The 15,442-nt window shown below is 36.5% G+C and overlaps 1 protein-coding gene and 1 long non-coding RNA gene across 7 annotated transcripts in view; one reads left to right on the top strand and one right to left on the bottom strand.

Annotated features, from left to right (window-relative positions):
* The window catches only part of IMMP2L (inner mitochondrial membrane peptidase subunit 2), an 847,197-nt gene that overhangs the window by 215,767 nt on the left and 615,988 nt on the right, over positions 1–15,442 (bottom strand). The window lies entirely within an intron of this gene.
* Positions 6,260–10,047, top strand: LOC140608652 (uncharacterized). The gene is made up of 3 exons (XR_012010616.1): positions 6,260–6,415; positions 6,865–6,981; positions 9,346–10,047. It is a non-coding gene; the product is annotated as an uncharacterized lncRNA (long non-coding RNA).

Here is a 15,442-nt window from a genome sequence, read left to right as displayed (position 1 = left end):
CCTTTAAAAAAAAATCATTTCAGGGCAGCCCCGGTGGCGCAGCGGTTTAGCGCCACCTGCAGCCTGGGGTATGATCTTGGAGACCCGTGATCGAGTCCCATGTCGGGTTCCCTGCATGGAGCCTGCTTCTCCCTCTGCCTGTGTCTCTGCTTCTGTCTCTGCCTCTCTCTCTCTCTCTCTGTGTCTCTCATGAATAAATAAATAAAATTTAAAAATTAAAAAAAATAAAAAATAAAAAAATTGTTTCATTCTAAAGATACTATTATTAATTATTCTCTAATTCTCCTTAATTTCTTATTCTTCTCCTATTCTAAATGCTATTATAATACATCCCATATTAAGTTATTTCAGATAAGATTAAGTCAAAAGTTTTTATGTAGGTAAATGAATTATTGAGTTATAGCATAATTATAAACATTATACAAACTATCTGAATATAGAAAAGATAACTCCACATAACAAAGAAAAGAATGTATCTAACTTGTATATATTCAGAATGAGTTTTTGCTAAAAATGATAAAAACATGAAATATCAAAGGTTTAAGCATCATAATCAGTATAGTTACTGTTAAACTGGATCTTATCAGGAATAAAAAAAGTGACTCATATCATTATTCCATGCAAAGCTTTCTAGCAAAACAATTTAAATAAAATAGTGGGCTTGTAATACATAATTTTATTTTTTTTAAATCAATATTTATTATAAATGGTATTGTACTTGTTTACAAAGTCCTCTCTCAAAATAATTTCCTGGGTATCTGTATCATTCATCATTTATGTTAGTAGGTTTTTCCTACTTTATATTTATACAGGGGGAAAAGCACATCTCAGTGCTTTTTAATGTAAGGTCCAATAATGCTTAGATATTGGAGGAAATATGAACAATTTTCCATCTGTTTGCTTTGATCTCAGTTCTGCAAACTGAATATTCCTTTTAATATTAATAGGAATGCATGCTATTTTCTTTATTTTCTACAAACAAAATTAATGAGCCTTTGGGTTCATTATTAGTAATTAATCTTTAAATTACTAGTAATTAATTTTTAAATCACTAGTAATTGATTACTAGTAATTAATTTTTAAATCACTGTTTAAAGTTTTAATTACACACCAATAACATTTCTAAATACAACCACATCACAAGAAGCAATTGGAATTTGGTTAAATTTGAATTGAGATCCTTCTTTTTACATGACCACTATTGCAAAATAGTAGACTACCTAATTAATGTCAGCAGGGATTCGTTTAATCATCAATCATTTCTTCCAACTGAATATTCCTTAATATATCTTTAACAATTTCATTCAAACAAATAGTATTATACAGAGAGAATATAATGACTTCGTAGAAGTCACTATACTAGATTACACATCCAACAACTACAGATTACTCTTCATAAAATGTAAATGTGAATAAAATTGGTTTTAGTAAGTACCAAATATGAGATCTTGCTAATTCAAGCCCTACTTGTTCCAGCCTACATGAATTTATTATAAACCATAATGTCTAGAATACCAGAATACCATGTAAATATGTGACTGAATTGCTTGAAAGTCAGAAAAGATGTTTTTTTCCCCCTTACATAGGACTATGATGTGGTGACACAATCCTGACCAATGAAGACTCTGGGCTACAGAGCATGAATGAAATTATGGATCAGAATGCCTGCATGCCATATTGTTTTGTTATAAACATAAAGCTTATCTAAAGCTTCCTAGGATATTTTGTTTCATACTTCTTTTTGAATATTTGCCATCAATGACCTAAACCCCAAGTAAGCAGAAAGCAATCCTCTCAGCTTCCAAGGAATGTGCTCTCGAACATAAGCCTGACTTTTCCATTTTGGAAGACAAAATTCAGGGGATGTTCAATTCAGATAGGAAGAACAGGAATTCACTTTAGATGAGCTCTTATTAAACTTCTAATGTAACCCAAAATAATATTACACAGCATAAAATAGGCTACTATATCCACTGAGTTTGTACGGGGATCCTCTTGCTTGCAAGAAATCAGATGCATGTGCAAAAAGTGAATTTTGAAAAGATGTGATCTCTTATATTGTGTGCCATAGAAATTGAAAAGTCAGTCCTCCATAAGTCACATCTTCTCGATAGTCTTCTATATAGACAAATTACTGTCCTCTTAAAGTACATTTTTAAATAATATAAATCACTGTGTAAAACTTGAAACCACAGAGAAAACCCATAGTTTAAAAGAAAAAAAACTGGATTCACTTTTATTTATACCTGAAATCCAACAACTACCTTCTTCTTCCTGAACTATACCACTCAGCCCAAGCCACCACCATCTCCTACCTGGACTCCTGTAGTCACTTTCTCACTGGTGTTTATATCTCTGTTTTCCACGTCATTTGCCAAACAAACCTAATTGTGTCATACTCCTGCCCTGTCAAAAAGTTTCCAATGGCTTCCCATCACACGGAATAAAATCCAAATTGCTTACTGTGAACCAACAAGCCCTTACATCCAAGATTCCCAGGCTTGGCACTCTAGATAGGATGAGCCAGAAAAATTCTTAGTCATGAATTAGAATGTTTATTAACATCCCTGGCTCCCATTCACTAGATGTCAATAGCATCCCTTCCACAGTTTGACAACCAAAAATGTCACCAAGCATTGCTAAATATCTCCAGGGTGGCTGTGGGGGCACAAAATTGCCCCCTCCGGGAATCACTGCTTTACAGGATCTGTTTCCTCACAACACCTTCAGTCTCAACTCCTCTTGTTCATTATACCTCATCACACTAGCCTCTTCCATGTTCTTTCAACATACCATGAGTCCTCTTGACTCTGGCCCTTTTCCGTACTTGGCTATCCTCTGCATGGAATGTTCTTTGCATTCTGTGTTCCCATTTAAATATTCTATCTAAAATAACTCCTCTTGTCACCCTCTACCCCTTAGCATACCTTTCTTCACAGCACTATCTGTTCCCTGGTTTTAAAATCTATCTCACGGTATACTTGATTTTTATCTATCTTCTGGACTTCACTGTAAATTCCATGGAGGCAGAGACTTTAAATATCTTGTTCAACACTGTCTTATTAATTCTTAAAATAGTTTCTGTCTATATTCTCAATAGGTGCTTGGTAAACATATATTAACTAAATGGACAGTGCGAAGTTTGGTAGTAGTCCCCTTTATAATACTATTAAAAAATAAGTTATTCTTTTTCTCATTTTTGACAATAGCATCATATAGTATCTTGAATTAAAAAGGAGTTTATATCTTCAGACAACACAGTCATTTTACAGATAAGAAATTTGAGACTTGGAGAGGTTACTTTGTTAAAAGTAAATTGCCTTAGTTTGTGTTAATTGATCTTTAAAAATCAAAATGGTGAGTACCAAATTTGAAGGCTTCTCTCTATAGTCTTCCTCATGGGCATTTCATCCACATTGCTGGAAGCTTCATTTACAAACTAATTTTTTTAAAGATTTTATTTGTTTATTCATGACAGACAGACAGAGAGACAGAGACAGAAGCAGGCTCCATGCAGGGAGCCCGATGTGGGACTCGATCCCAGGTCTCCAGGATCAGGCCCTGGCTGAAGGTGGCGCTAAACCACTGAGCCACCAGGGCTGCCCTACAAATTAATTTTTAAGAGAATTTGAACCAAACCTAAGTATAGGTATTGAGTATTAGATACTTATTTAAGGAGGCCATCAGTTGACATCTTGATAAGGGAAGAGCATTTTGTCTTAGATTTTTAGATAGGAAATTCCCACAACATACCAGATAGGGGAAAAAATCGATGGCTTATAGTTAATAGAAATGAAATTAACTTATGATCAAAGCTAAAATAATTCAAAATATTATATAAAGGATAGAATTAGATCACCGGCATCAGCACTATCTGAATGGATTAATTTCATGGGCACTGTAGACTAATTTGAACAAAGTGTATTCAGGAAGATTAAAAAGTTAACGGATGGCAAAGCCTCTGACCTCAAGAAACATAATATAGAGCAAAAGATGATGTACATAGAAGTTAAAACACAAAGCAGAATGCCATAAATGATGGATGTGAGATCAAGTGATAATGATAATCGAGTACTATTTACTGAGTACTTATCGTGGTCCAGGTAGTATAGTAAATGACAATAATTTAGGCTTTGTCAAACCAAGAAAATAGCAAAGGATATGAACCCACAAAGCCTGTGCACTTAATGACTATGATATCTTCCTTTAAAAAAAGATTAATTCTGGGGCAGCCTGGTGGCTTAGCGGTTTAGCGCCGCCTTTAGCCCAGGGTGTGATCCTGGAGACCGAAGATCAAGTCCCACATCGGGCTCCCTGCATGAAGCCCGCTTCTCCCTCTGCCTGTGTCTCTGCCTCACTCTCTGTCTCTCATGAATAAATAAATAAAATCTTAAAAATAATGATTAATTCTGACTGAGTTGATCCTGTTCTAGAAATCAGAAAAATATAAATATGGGCATGAGTGGTACAAAATGTGACCAGAAATATGCAGATGATAAAATATATCAAGGATTCATGTTAGAAAAACCCTGAATTCCCTGGGTTAGGCTGGAATGCAGTTTAGTGGAAGTTAGCAAATGTACATTATAAGCTGGGGATGGACTTATTGTAGAGAAACTTAAATATCAATCTATGAAGTATCTACCCTATGTTGGAGGCAAAGGGGGAACATTTGAAAGGTGTTAATAAAAAGTGACAAGATCTTGTCATACATAATTATCTTCATAGGACTAGCAGCCCAGAGCAAAATGGATGCAGTTGAATGTTGAGCTGTCACTGAAAACTGTTCTTCCACTTCCAGATATATTCAAATCCATGAATCTCTACTATAGTAGAGCCCTTGCTTCCTACACATACCAAGTTCCTATTGATTATAGAGATAATATTTTGGTGTACATGGTGTGTGGCCACTTCACCCTTGGGGTAATGGTTCTTATTGAGACGTAACTGCATTCATCTCACCCGCTTGTTTTGGGGGCTTGCTATATAGACAGATCACTAGGGAAGCACAACATTTAAGTACTGCAGCTTCACAGCTCTAGTGCATCTTAGGTTAAATGGCTATTCGCCAGTGAAAGTGAGTCCAAGAGAAGCATATGTTCTCTCTTAAGCACCAGAACCACATAATTACCATAATCTTTATACCTTCTGATTGGATTTCTATCTCATTCTAATAAAAGCAATCCTGTTTTACCCTTATCAAAAATCATCCCACTTAGATAATAAATGCTTATAATTATATCCTCTTCATGATTACAAAGTATCACTTTGATTAGATGAAACAGGCTTACCATGGAAACCACTACATCCACCTGAACCTACTTTGTTGTTTACTGCTAGTTATATACCAAATTTTGTAATCTGCTTTGAAGTTGCATAACTATTACTAACAGCTTTCCCTTTCACAAATAATCAGAATGATCACGATACTTTAAAAAAATCAAGTTTTGGAGCTTGGTATTCTCAAATCAAAATTTCGTATGATTCCTTTGTCATATGGGTTCTATCTTCAGCACCGTAATATTATTAATCTTTAAGTCATAGCCAAGTATGTGATTACCCTGTAAATTTATTTTGGATGGGAAACTAGGATTAGAAAGGTTTATTACTTTTCATTCTATTTTTAAAAACCATCCTACCATGTCTTCCCCATAAGAGAAAAAAAAAAGTGTAGAAAAAAGGCTGAATACATTTATTTCCTCCAAATTTTTAATTACAATACATTTTGTCTCGGTAGTTGCTTCTAATAGACATTTAGAGAAATATACAGCCAATCTTGAAAGGAAGGAAAGATATTGCAGACTTGGTAATATCTAAAACTAACAGATGAATCAGTTAGCAAAAAGAAGGTTAGGAAAAGGCATTTCAGGCAAAAGGGAAGCACATTCAAAGGCAGAAAATGAGACATCAGAAAGTGCCTCATAGGTAAATACTGGAAGAACCCTAAGTTCTGTGGTTTGGCTAGCATGTGGGTGTGACACTAAGTATGGTATCATATTCCAAAGACAGATATCCTCGCATCCAACACAATCCAGATTGATATTTGTCAGAGTGATATTTTTTAAGTTGGCAAGGGATGGAACTATACTAAAAGAATTTATAAATTCATATTTCTTTTTCTTTAGAGAGAGAGAGTGACTGCAAGTACAGGAGGGGCAGAGGGAGAGTGTGAGAGAGAATCTTAAGCAGGCTCTACACCTAGTGCAGAGACACACCCAGGGCTTGATGTCACAATCCTGAGATCATGACCTCAGCCAAAATCAAAAGGCAGACCAACTGAGCCACCCAGGCACCCCTCATACATTCATTTCTTAATCATATCATTGTATTACGAAGCACATAATGCTCAACTAATTCAATTTCTTGAGATAAGAAGTCATTCTCTTTGGGTAGACGCTCAAAATTTGAAGCTCTGGTAAATCTTTTCTAAACCATATTCATATAACAGCGTTTAGAATTCCCAGTTAAGCTTCTTTACATTGGAGTAAAAACTTTAAAAATCATATTTCAAAATCTGAATAAAAAAGCATTCTAGACTTTCACAAATTTTTCCCAGGCATTTATAGTTGTCTGATCATATGTGACCGCTGTTTTAAAAAAGAAAACTCATTGTACATTAGTCTTTCAAGACACTTGACTCTTTCTTTCTTATTCATATTTCATCAATTCATATAATAATTAAAGTAAATGTGGACCATAATAGGCAAAACTAGCATAAATATGTTTGGAAATAACTACAGCTGATTTTTTTTTTCTTTAGGCTGTCCGTTTTAGCAGGTGGGAACAAGAGTACATAGTATTACTAGTGTGTAACCTTTCAGCTGTGAACATGCTGGGTCATAACCTCAGACAAATGTTTTACAGAAGCAATGAAGAGCTTGAGTGAGCCAACGTGGTCCAGGAGAAGGATTCATTTACAAGAGCGTCTGTGTAGTTCAGTGTGATAGAAGTCAGAAGAATGCAATGCCAATGGAAACTGAGGTTGGTGAAGGAAAGCCGGATAAGTTGGCGAATTAGGCACTAAAATCAGGGAGCTTCTCTGGAAAGGCAGCAGGAGCAGGACTTCAGAACATGGACTCTGGAGCTAGTCTGTCTGGGTTTGAATGCTGTGTTTCCACTCATTAGCCATATTACCTCGGGCAAGATGCTTAACCTTTTGTTAATGATTCACAATTTAGTTTCCACAATTAAAAAAAAAAAAGGTTGTTATTCATGAAATGTTGTTGGGATTAGATGAGTTAATATTGTCAGGATTGTCAGGTGTGTGCTGAGAACAGTGCCTGGTCAAAACAGGTACTCACCCAACATCAACTTTATTATTATAGAAAAGTGATGACTACTAACAGTTTCTAGATTTACTGTCTCAGGACACAGTCATGACTTAATATATGTAAAATACTTTGAATGGTACTGGCATATGTTACAATTTTTATATTAATGTGTTGTTGTTGTTGCTATGGGTCATTTAAAGTTTTTAAATGATAGAGTGGTTAGATTTGTATTTCAGAAGAACCACCATGTCAATAGTGAGAGAGAGGGACTGTCGGGTGGGTGGGGGCCAAACCCCAAAGTGAGAGAATGCTTAGTAGGTTGTTGGTGCTGAACATGGACATTCCTAGAATGGAGAGGTAGAAGACATAACAGTCAAGACAGTCCTGTGGCAGAACTGACAGTAGTCACTTCTTGACTGGATGTGGCTCATGAGGGAGAGGCAGGGAGGTGAACACATTGACCATGTATGCTGTTTTCTAGGCAGCTGTACTCAAACATCGCCTATCTTTTGGTTTATGGGTATACTCAGGAAAGTAGTAAGAAAGTCAAAGCAGATTCTTGCTAAGAAATTCAGAAAATCGGCTATGGAAGGAGAAAAAAGCTTTATCTTTACAAACAGTATCTCTGCATTCGCAACCTCAGGGTCCAGAGTGAACTGACCCCTTTCTTATTAAGCCATCAAACTTCTCTCTCTCCTTCAGAATTATTTATAGTTTAGTATCACTAAACCATGCAGGCATTCCTTGAAGATCTAGGCATAAGAAGTCTTGTGGAATAATTCTTTGAACATCTTGCCTTTAATATGAACTTGCTGGATAACTGATTTAGTGTTCACTCTACTGAGAAAACTCTGTACAACAAAGTAGAGTAGTAAAAGCATTATGCTCCCTCTATTGAAATGTACCAGGCTTTGAGGATGTTTCAGATATTTCTGTGTATATTCTTCCCAGGAATCAGACAAATATTGGTGCTTAAATTGTATTTAAGGTTTCCAAAACCACATGGAGGAAGGTACTCTATCCTTAAAAAAACTGTCAACATACCCTCTTTATTGTGGAAAATACAAAAATTAATATTTGGCTAGATAGGCAATTATGTAACAAGCAAAGCCCTGTTTTCAACTATTTATGCTTAGAAGTCTTTTCACATGTAATTGGATTTTTTTTTTTTTTGGTATATTAGAGGGTTTAGAGAACAGGGATAACAATGTTATAGAAAACTGTATCTATGGAGTAGTAAAATAACGGGGTTCACAAGTGAAATTTAAATTCTCACTTCATTTATTATACATTTACTGAGTACCTTGTAGATACTGGGATACAAAAATGAGCAAAAATTAGATACAGTCCATCTTTTCAAAGAACTTCAATTCTCGTGGGAAAGATGGACATTAATCAAGTCATCACCCAACAATGTGTTAAGAACTTAGCTGTCCTATGAACTATGTGAAAGGTACCCGAAGCCACAAATATTTCTAACAGAGGAATGTGACCTAGCCTGGGAGAGTGAAGAGGACTATGTAGGGAAGGGACATTTCAGGTTAGATTGAGAACATACACGAAAGTCCTGTGTCCAGAGGAAATCCTGGGGACTTGAGTAACTCAAAGAAAGAGTAGTGGGAAGGCAAGGAGAGTTGGGGAGTAGTACGAAATGAGGGAGAAGTTGTGAGCAGTAACCAAACCGTGGTGCACTTTGCTGGCAGAATTAAGAATATTAATGCAGTGATTTTGTTTATTCAGCTGGTTAGGTGCCTAAATAAATAGTTTAGTCAAGGTAGATGAGATAATTGCATATTCAGTCCGAAGAAAAATGAGTCCATTTTATATAGAAATTCACTTATTGACGGCCCTAAAAGAAGTACCTTATGAGGCATGATAGGGTGTAATGAGGTTATACGACTTTCACCTAAAGGTTCTCGAACAAACTTCCAGTGCATTAATGGCCAGAGTACAATGCCATGAAATTACTCTAGTTCTGCAGCCCAGGAAACAGGCTTATACTAAAGCAAAATTTTGAAGAAGGAAACATTCATTTCTAGAGCTTTTTATTTTGGTGAACTTCCTTCTCTTTCAGAGGCTACTCTCTGGGTGTTACAGGAACTGTCCCAGCCTCTGTGCCTTCTTGAACTCCCCTCTACCCTGATGCAGTCTACAATAGCAACCTCCTGCTCCATTCATCCTTCTCCATCCTCTATCTGCAGACACTCAGAGATTATAAATTCCACCTACCATTCCCACTGTTCAGAAAGCTATATCTGCATTCCTCAGGGGAAGAGAAGAGTACAGAAGATTCTTACCGTCATGAGTTAGGAGAAGAAGCCTAGTATTCAAGAAAAAATGGCAGTGTTAAGGAAGAGTGGTACTTCCTTGGGAGCACCAAGGAAGGAGATACTAATGTGGATCAAAGTTGATTAGGTGAACTTTTAAGCATGGAAGTTAAGCCTTTGGCTTAGAGGAGAATGGACAGGTTAGGTGATTCTAGAGTATACAACACCCTGGCATCCGGCCTGAAAATACAGACTAAAGGAACAAGGCATGATAGACCTGGGGTGAAGCATGAAATATTAGAGCTGGTTTAAAAATTAGCATGACTGCAACAGAACATCCAGAGGAGAGTAGCGATAAAAACAAAACAAGGACAGCAAGTTCTCAATGGCTCTTAACACTACAGTGAGGAGTTTGGTCTTTCCCCTGTTGCTATCTGAGATCTACCGAGAATCTGCAGGCTGCAGAGTAACTTGATGAGAGTTGTACTTTAATAAACTATTACAATGAATCTTTGTAGGGTTTATCCACTCATTCAACATATATTTACTTAGTTCCTATAATGCCCCCAACCCAGAGCTAGGTGCCCCAAGAGTAGACCATAAACCAGTAGGGGGATATTCATTATTACAAATGCTGAAAAGTTTGATGTGAGACAACAACATTGTGAAAAGAAGTAGCCCCAAGACTTTGCCATTTTTATCATAGATTAATTGTTGAGCTGAGAAAAGGGCGTCAGAGCTGACTCCATAGTTTGAAGTCTGTGAGATGAGGAGACTGTTATATCAAGCAGAAGACTGGGTCACATTTGGGGGAAAGGTGATGAATCTCATCTATCAAATTTGCTTCAGGTGATGAGTGACTTCATCAAGTGGAGACATCCTCCTGACAAATGGAGCTCATGATAATCTTATCTTCTCACTCATTATTTTTGGTTGGCAATACATAATTCTAGTAGTTTGGACACATAATATTAATACCTAGTCACTGAAGATGATATTTTTTTTGATTCAGGAGAAGCTTTTATTTCAACATTCTCCCTGCAGGCTCATGTTAATGAGATTTAATATAGAAGGTACCAAATGGGAGATGGCAGGATGTGTGAAAATCAAAGGTATTTAAGAAAAAACACTATAATTTACTCTTAAGTATATGTGAAGCATGTTTATGTGTTTATGAATATACATAACCACTTATATATACATAAATATATGTGTCTGTATATATACGTATACATATTTTTATATATATAAACATGTGTCTGTGTGTATGTGTGTGTATTAGCCATTTCTTCAAGACACCACTCAAATAAACCATCAATAATTCTGCATATATAAAAGGAATTTTTGAATGCTTTTTACTGAAGACAAGGCATAAATATGAGCAATTAGAAATTAAAATTAGAATATACACACAGCCACAGGACAGGAAATTACACAACCACCAAGTACACACTTCTTCACAACCATTTACCTAAGCTATCGTGTATGGTAAGAAGTTTAAATCTAAAAGACAGAAGTTATAAAAATGCATGAATTCAAATTCAGCTCACAAAAGTAAAATTAAAAATACATTACAAAATGTAAATCAAAAAGCATTAATTTATGCTAAAATTACCTTTCCCTCCAAGGGTTTTTAAGCATTCTGCAAACTTGATTTTAGCAGTGAAGGTCTAATTTCTATTATGTGGATATTATTCTATCTTCATGGACACAAAAACAGAAGAATAAAGAATCAATGACTTGTCCTTGTTTAGACAGTACATCAGAAACTGTACAAATAGGGAGATTTATATGTGAGAAATAAGTACCCCTATTACACCAAGTTGACTAAAAGAGGCTGAAAGGGGAGTTTTGAAAAAATCCTCTGGGGGGTCAGGAATTAAAGGCATGCCACTGTACAGAATTGCATATGTTTTTATTTCTCCATCTTGACAACAATATTCCTATTCTCTATTCCTGGAAATGCATGCAAAAATATTTTCTCTACCTTAACCCACACTTATCAAGGAAGGAAGAGACAATTATTACTGCTACTACTTGTCTAATCCTTCAAATTCTTTTCAACATTTCCCAGAAAATTCATGTATTTATTTCAGGTACTTGATGGGATAGTAAATATGTATCAAAATAATTTCTGCTACTGAAATCACAGTAAATGCACTTAGAAATTTCTCCTCTTGGGAGGGGGAAGGGGTTCCTAGGAGGCTTTCTATGGTACATGCAATGTTAACCATAGTGGTTAGGCATCCATACCCCAAAACATAAGTCTAGCCTTCACAGATATACACTCCTTTCCAGTATCCAGTTAAATGCAAGAAATAAATATACAAACAAATCAAAGATAAAAATTCTCAAGTACACTATACATGAGAGGGGGTAAAATCATTTATCCCTCCCCCACCTTTTTTTTTAACATGCAATTTGGCTGAAACTACTAGATTTTAAAAAGTGTGAATCTCTAAGCCCAGCAAATTTGAGACTCCATACAGCAGAAGCAATCGTAAAGCTTGTATGAACATGAGCACTGCAACATTATTTGTAATAGCAGGAAAATTATAAACAATATGCATTCAACAATGAATAAATGGCTTAAAATTTATAAGACATTTAAACTGAGGAATGCTGGGCACAGATGACAAATAATGAACTAGATTTTTTTTTTTAAGATTTTATTTACTTATTCATGAGAGACACACAGAGAGAGGCAGAGACACAGGCAGAGGGAGAAGCAGGCTCCAGCAGGGAACCTGAGGTGGGACTCGATCCCAGGACCCCGGGATCACAACCCAAGACAAAGGCAGACACTCAACCACTGAGCCACACAGGTGCCCTGCAAATTAGACTGTGATGACATAGACAATGTTCATGATAGATCTCAGACTAGAAATATAAAGTTAGAGAAAATCCAAATTTTGGATTTTAAAAAAAGTCAAATACATTCAGGGATGTACAAATACGGTTCTATGAGCATTAAAAATTATTGGAAAAGACATTTAAATGTTAAGATTGCTCACCTCATGTGAGTAGGATACTTTTTTTTAAGTTAGAGAAACTCTTATCTCTATTTTATACAATTCAGTATTTGGGTTTTGTTTTGTTTTGTTTTAATGTCATGTGAAAACAAGAAAGCAAGCAAAAGTTTGACTAAATGCCAGAGAGTTTCTGGGAAGCAGTTGCTATTTGCTCCTTAAAAATCAAAGTTTACAACCTATATAAAATTGAGGTAGCTACCTCTTCTCTGCCCTGCTGTCCCAGCATCCCATGAGAACCTGCTCCTTTCCATCCATCCAGGGACGACATATCCTAGGAGACAGCAATGACAGGGAGGACAGACATGGCTAGAGAGGGACTAGAGAGTGGCAAATGAATTTGGGAAGGTTGAGATTATCTCGTGGTAAAAATATGTGAGTGAAGAAGAGTTAGAAAAAAAAAAAAAACTGGGGGCAGTAAAGTTGGGTAGTTGTGGTTTTTGATGTGATGTCAAAGAAATCCAAAGTCTGACTAAGGACTGCTTGGTAACATGCAGTCTTCCTTAGGGATGGAGAAGGAAGTAGGGAGGGACAGATGTCTCACCTGCAACAGGAAGGTCCTGGTAAGATTAATAACCACTGGGTATTGGACAATAGGTGAGACCTATGCATATACCCTGTCCTTCCACTTATTTTTTAAAAGTTTTTTTAAAACTTTTAAAGGCAAAGGCAGAGGGAGAGGCAGGCTCCCTGCAGGGAGCCTGATGCAGGACTCGATCCCAGGACCCCGGGATTGTGACCTGAGCAGAAGGCAGACGCTTAATCACTGAGCCACCCAGGCATCCCACCCTTCCACTTTAGATCTGACAATGAGATTGCATCAATACTGGAGGGCCAAGAATAATCTTGCTGGACAAATATCAAACAGAACTAAGTTTTACCTTCCTCAAAAAACCACCAAACAAAGTTGCATCAGTGAAAATATTCTGTTAATTAAGAGAGGAAAGCATATCTCTGAGTAGGATTTAGAAAAGCTTTAAGGGTGAAAAGTTTAATAATACACTGGAAGCTATTTACTAGTGAAAATCATACATCTCTTAAAGCATTCCTAACACATAGGCTGAGGAGTGAATTAAAAAGACTAGTAAGGCATTTCTTAGCCAGTGAGAGGTTAATTGTTTAACATGGCCAAGAGTTTTTACATTCTGCCAACTAAAAAAATGTTTATGAAAAGGCTAACATCACAGACAATGCCTCTAGCACTCGATTACTTTATGGACGTATGACGTTGCTATAAGTTAATCAACTGCAAAAGAAATCAGAATTAGAAATCAGTGTCTTGGCCATATACAGATTTAGGACATTGCAGTGATGATGATGATACTGGTGGATGAAATGAAGACTTTGTAGCATAAGTTACCTCTGTTTGAATGCTTGTATAGCAATCAAGAGTCTCCTTTCTTAGAAATGGCGGTTCTTTGAAGCAGAATCATATGTATTCCAAACAAAAATTTTAATATTCTCTCTCCTCTTGTTGTTCCAAAAGATATAGAGGAAATACATCTGGCGCCTCTATATCTTCCATCTCTTTTGCACTAGGACAGCATGAATAGGCCATTCCACTATTATGTACAGAAGGTGGGTCCCCATTGGGATAGGAAACTTACAACAGAGAGTAAAAGTGAATCCTTAAAGATGTGACAAGCCGATTCAAGTTTCTGTTCTCAGGTGGGATTAAAATCCTCATCAGTGTATCCTTTTTTTTTTTTCTTTAAACCTCCGACTCCATTTCCTTCCCTATTCCCTGCACAAACATACATATAGCGCCAAAGAGTGGCAGGAAAACCAAACAATTTATTGGCAAAAAAAATAATATTTATGCCTATTTTATTACCACCAATTTGATAATTTTATATTTTGTAGGTTGCCAGTAAACTTTCACTATGTGAGTATCACTATGTGTGATACTGATATAAAACAAAATGCCAATTAATGCTTCCATGTTTGCAGTATGACGGTTTGCAGTACATTAACGGTTCTCAAGGATACCTTCTGTATTATCAAATGAATCATCTGTATTATTAAATGAATCATCCTGAAATAAGCAAAAAAAGAAAAAAAAAACACACATTTTAATTGGATTGGTTGGTGTCCCCTCCATCCCAAAAGATAAGCCTGCATTGTAATTCCGGTCATCTCTAATCCCCAAATGGGGCCTTATTGGGGAAAAGGGTCTTTGCAGATGTAATTCAGTTAAGGATCTTGAGATGAGATTATCCTCCGTGATCTGGGCAGGCCCTAAATCCAGTGACAAGTCATTATAAGAGACACACAGAGGAACAAGGAGGTGGAGATTAAATCCATACAGACAGGGATCCCTGGGTGGCGCAGCCATTTAGCGCCTGCCTTCAGCCCAGGGCTGGTCCTGGATCCCGGGATCGAGTCCCACGTCGGGCTCCCAGCATGGAGCCTGCTTCTCCCTCTGCCTGTGTCTCTGCCTCTCTCTCTCTCTCTGTGTCTTTCATGAATGAATGAATAAATAAATAAAATCTTTAAATCAATACAGACAGCCTAGAGCCTAGGAACATGTCAACAACCAGAAGTGGAAGAAGCAAAGCGCAGAGTACCACCCTATAAACAGACTTCTGGCTTCAAGAAATGGGAAAGAAGACATTTCTATTGTTTTAAGCCTCCAAGATTGTGGTAATTTGTTCTGGCAGCCCTTGGAAATGAATGCATTTTTTTCTTTTCACGCCCCTCCATTCATTCAAAGGTTATAAATAATGATAATCATGCTCACTGAGCACTAGCTGCATGTCAGAAATAGTGGTAAGTTTTTTACATTCCTTGTCTCATTTAACCTTTCTAACTGTCCTGTGAAGATGACATTATTAGCTCATATTAGCGATGAAGAACTGAGAATCCAAGTCAGTCT

Source organism: Canis lupus, chromosome 18, assembly GCF_048164855.1.
Source record: "Canis lupus baileyi chromosome 18, mCanLup2.hap1, whole genome shotgun sequence".
Taxonomy (NCBI): domain Eukaryota; kingdom Metazoa; phylum Chordata; class Mammalia; order Carnivora; family Canidae; genus Canis; species Canis lupus.
The sequence above is the reverse complement of the archived record's forward strand: the minus strand, read 5'-3'. Positions and strand labels throughout refer to the sequence as shown.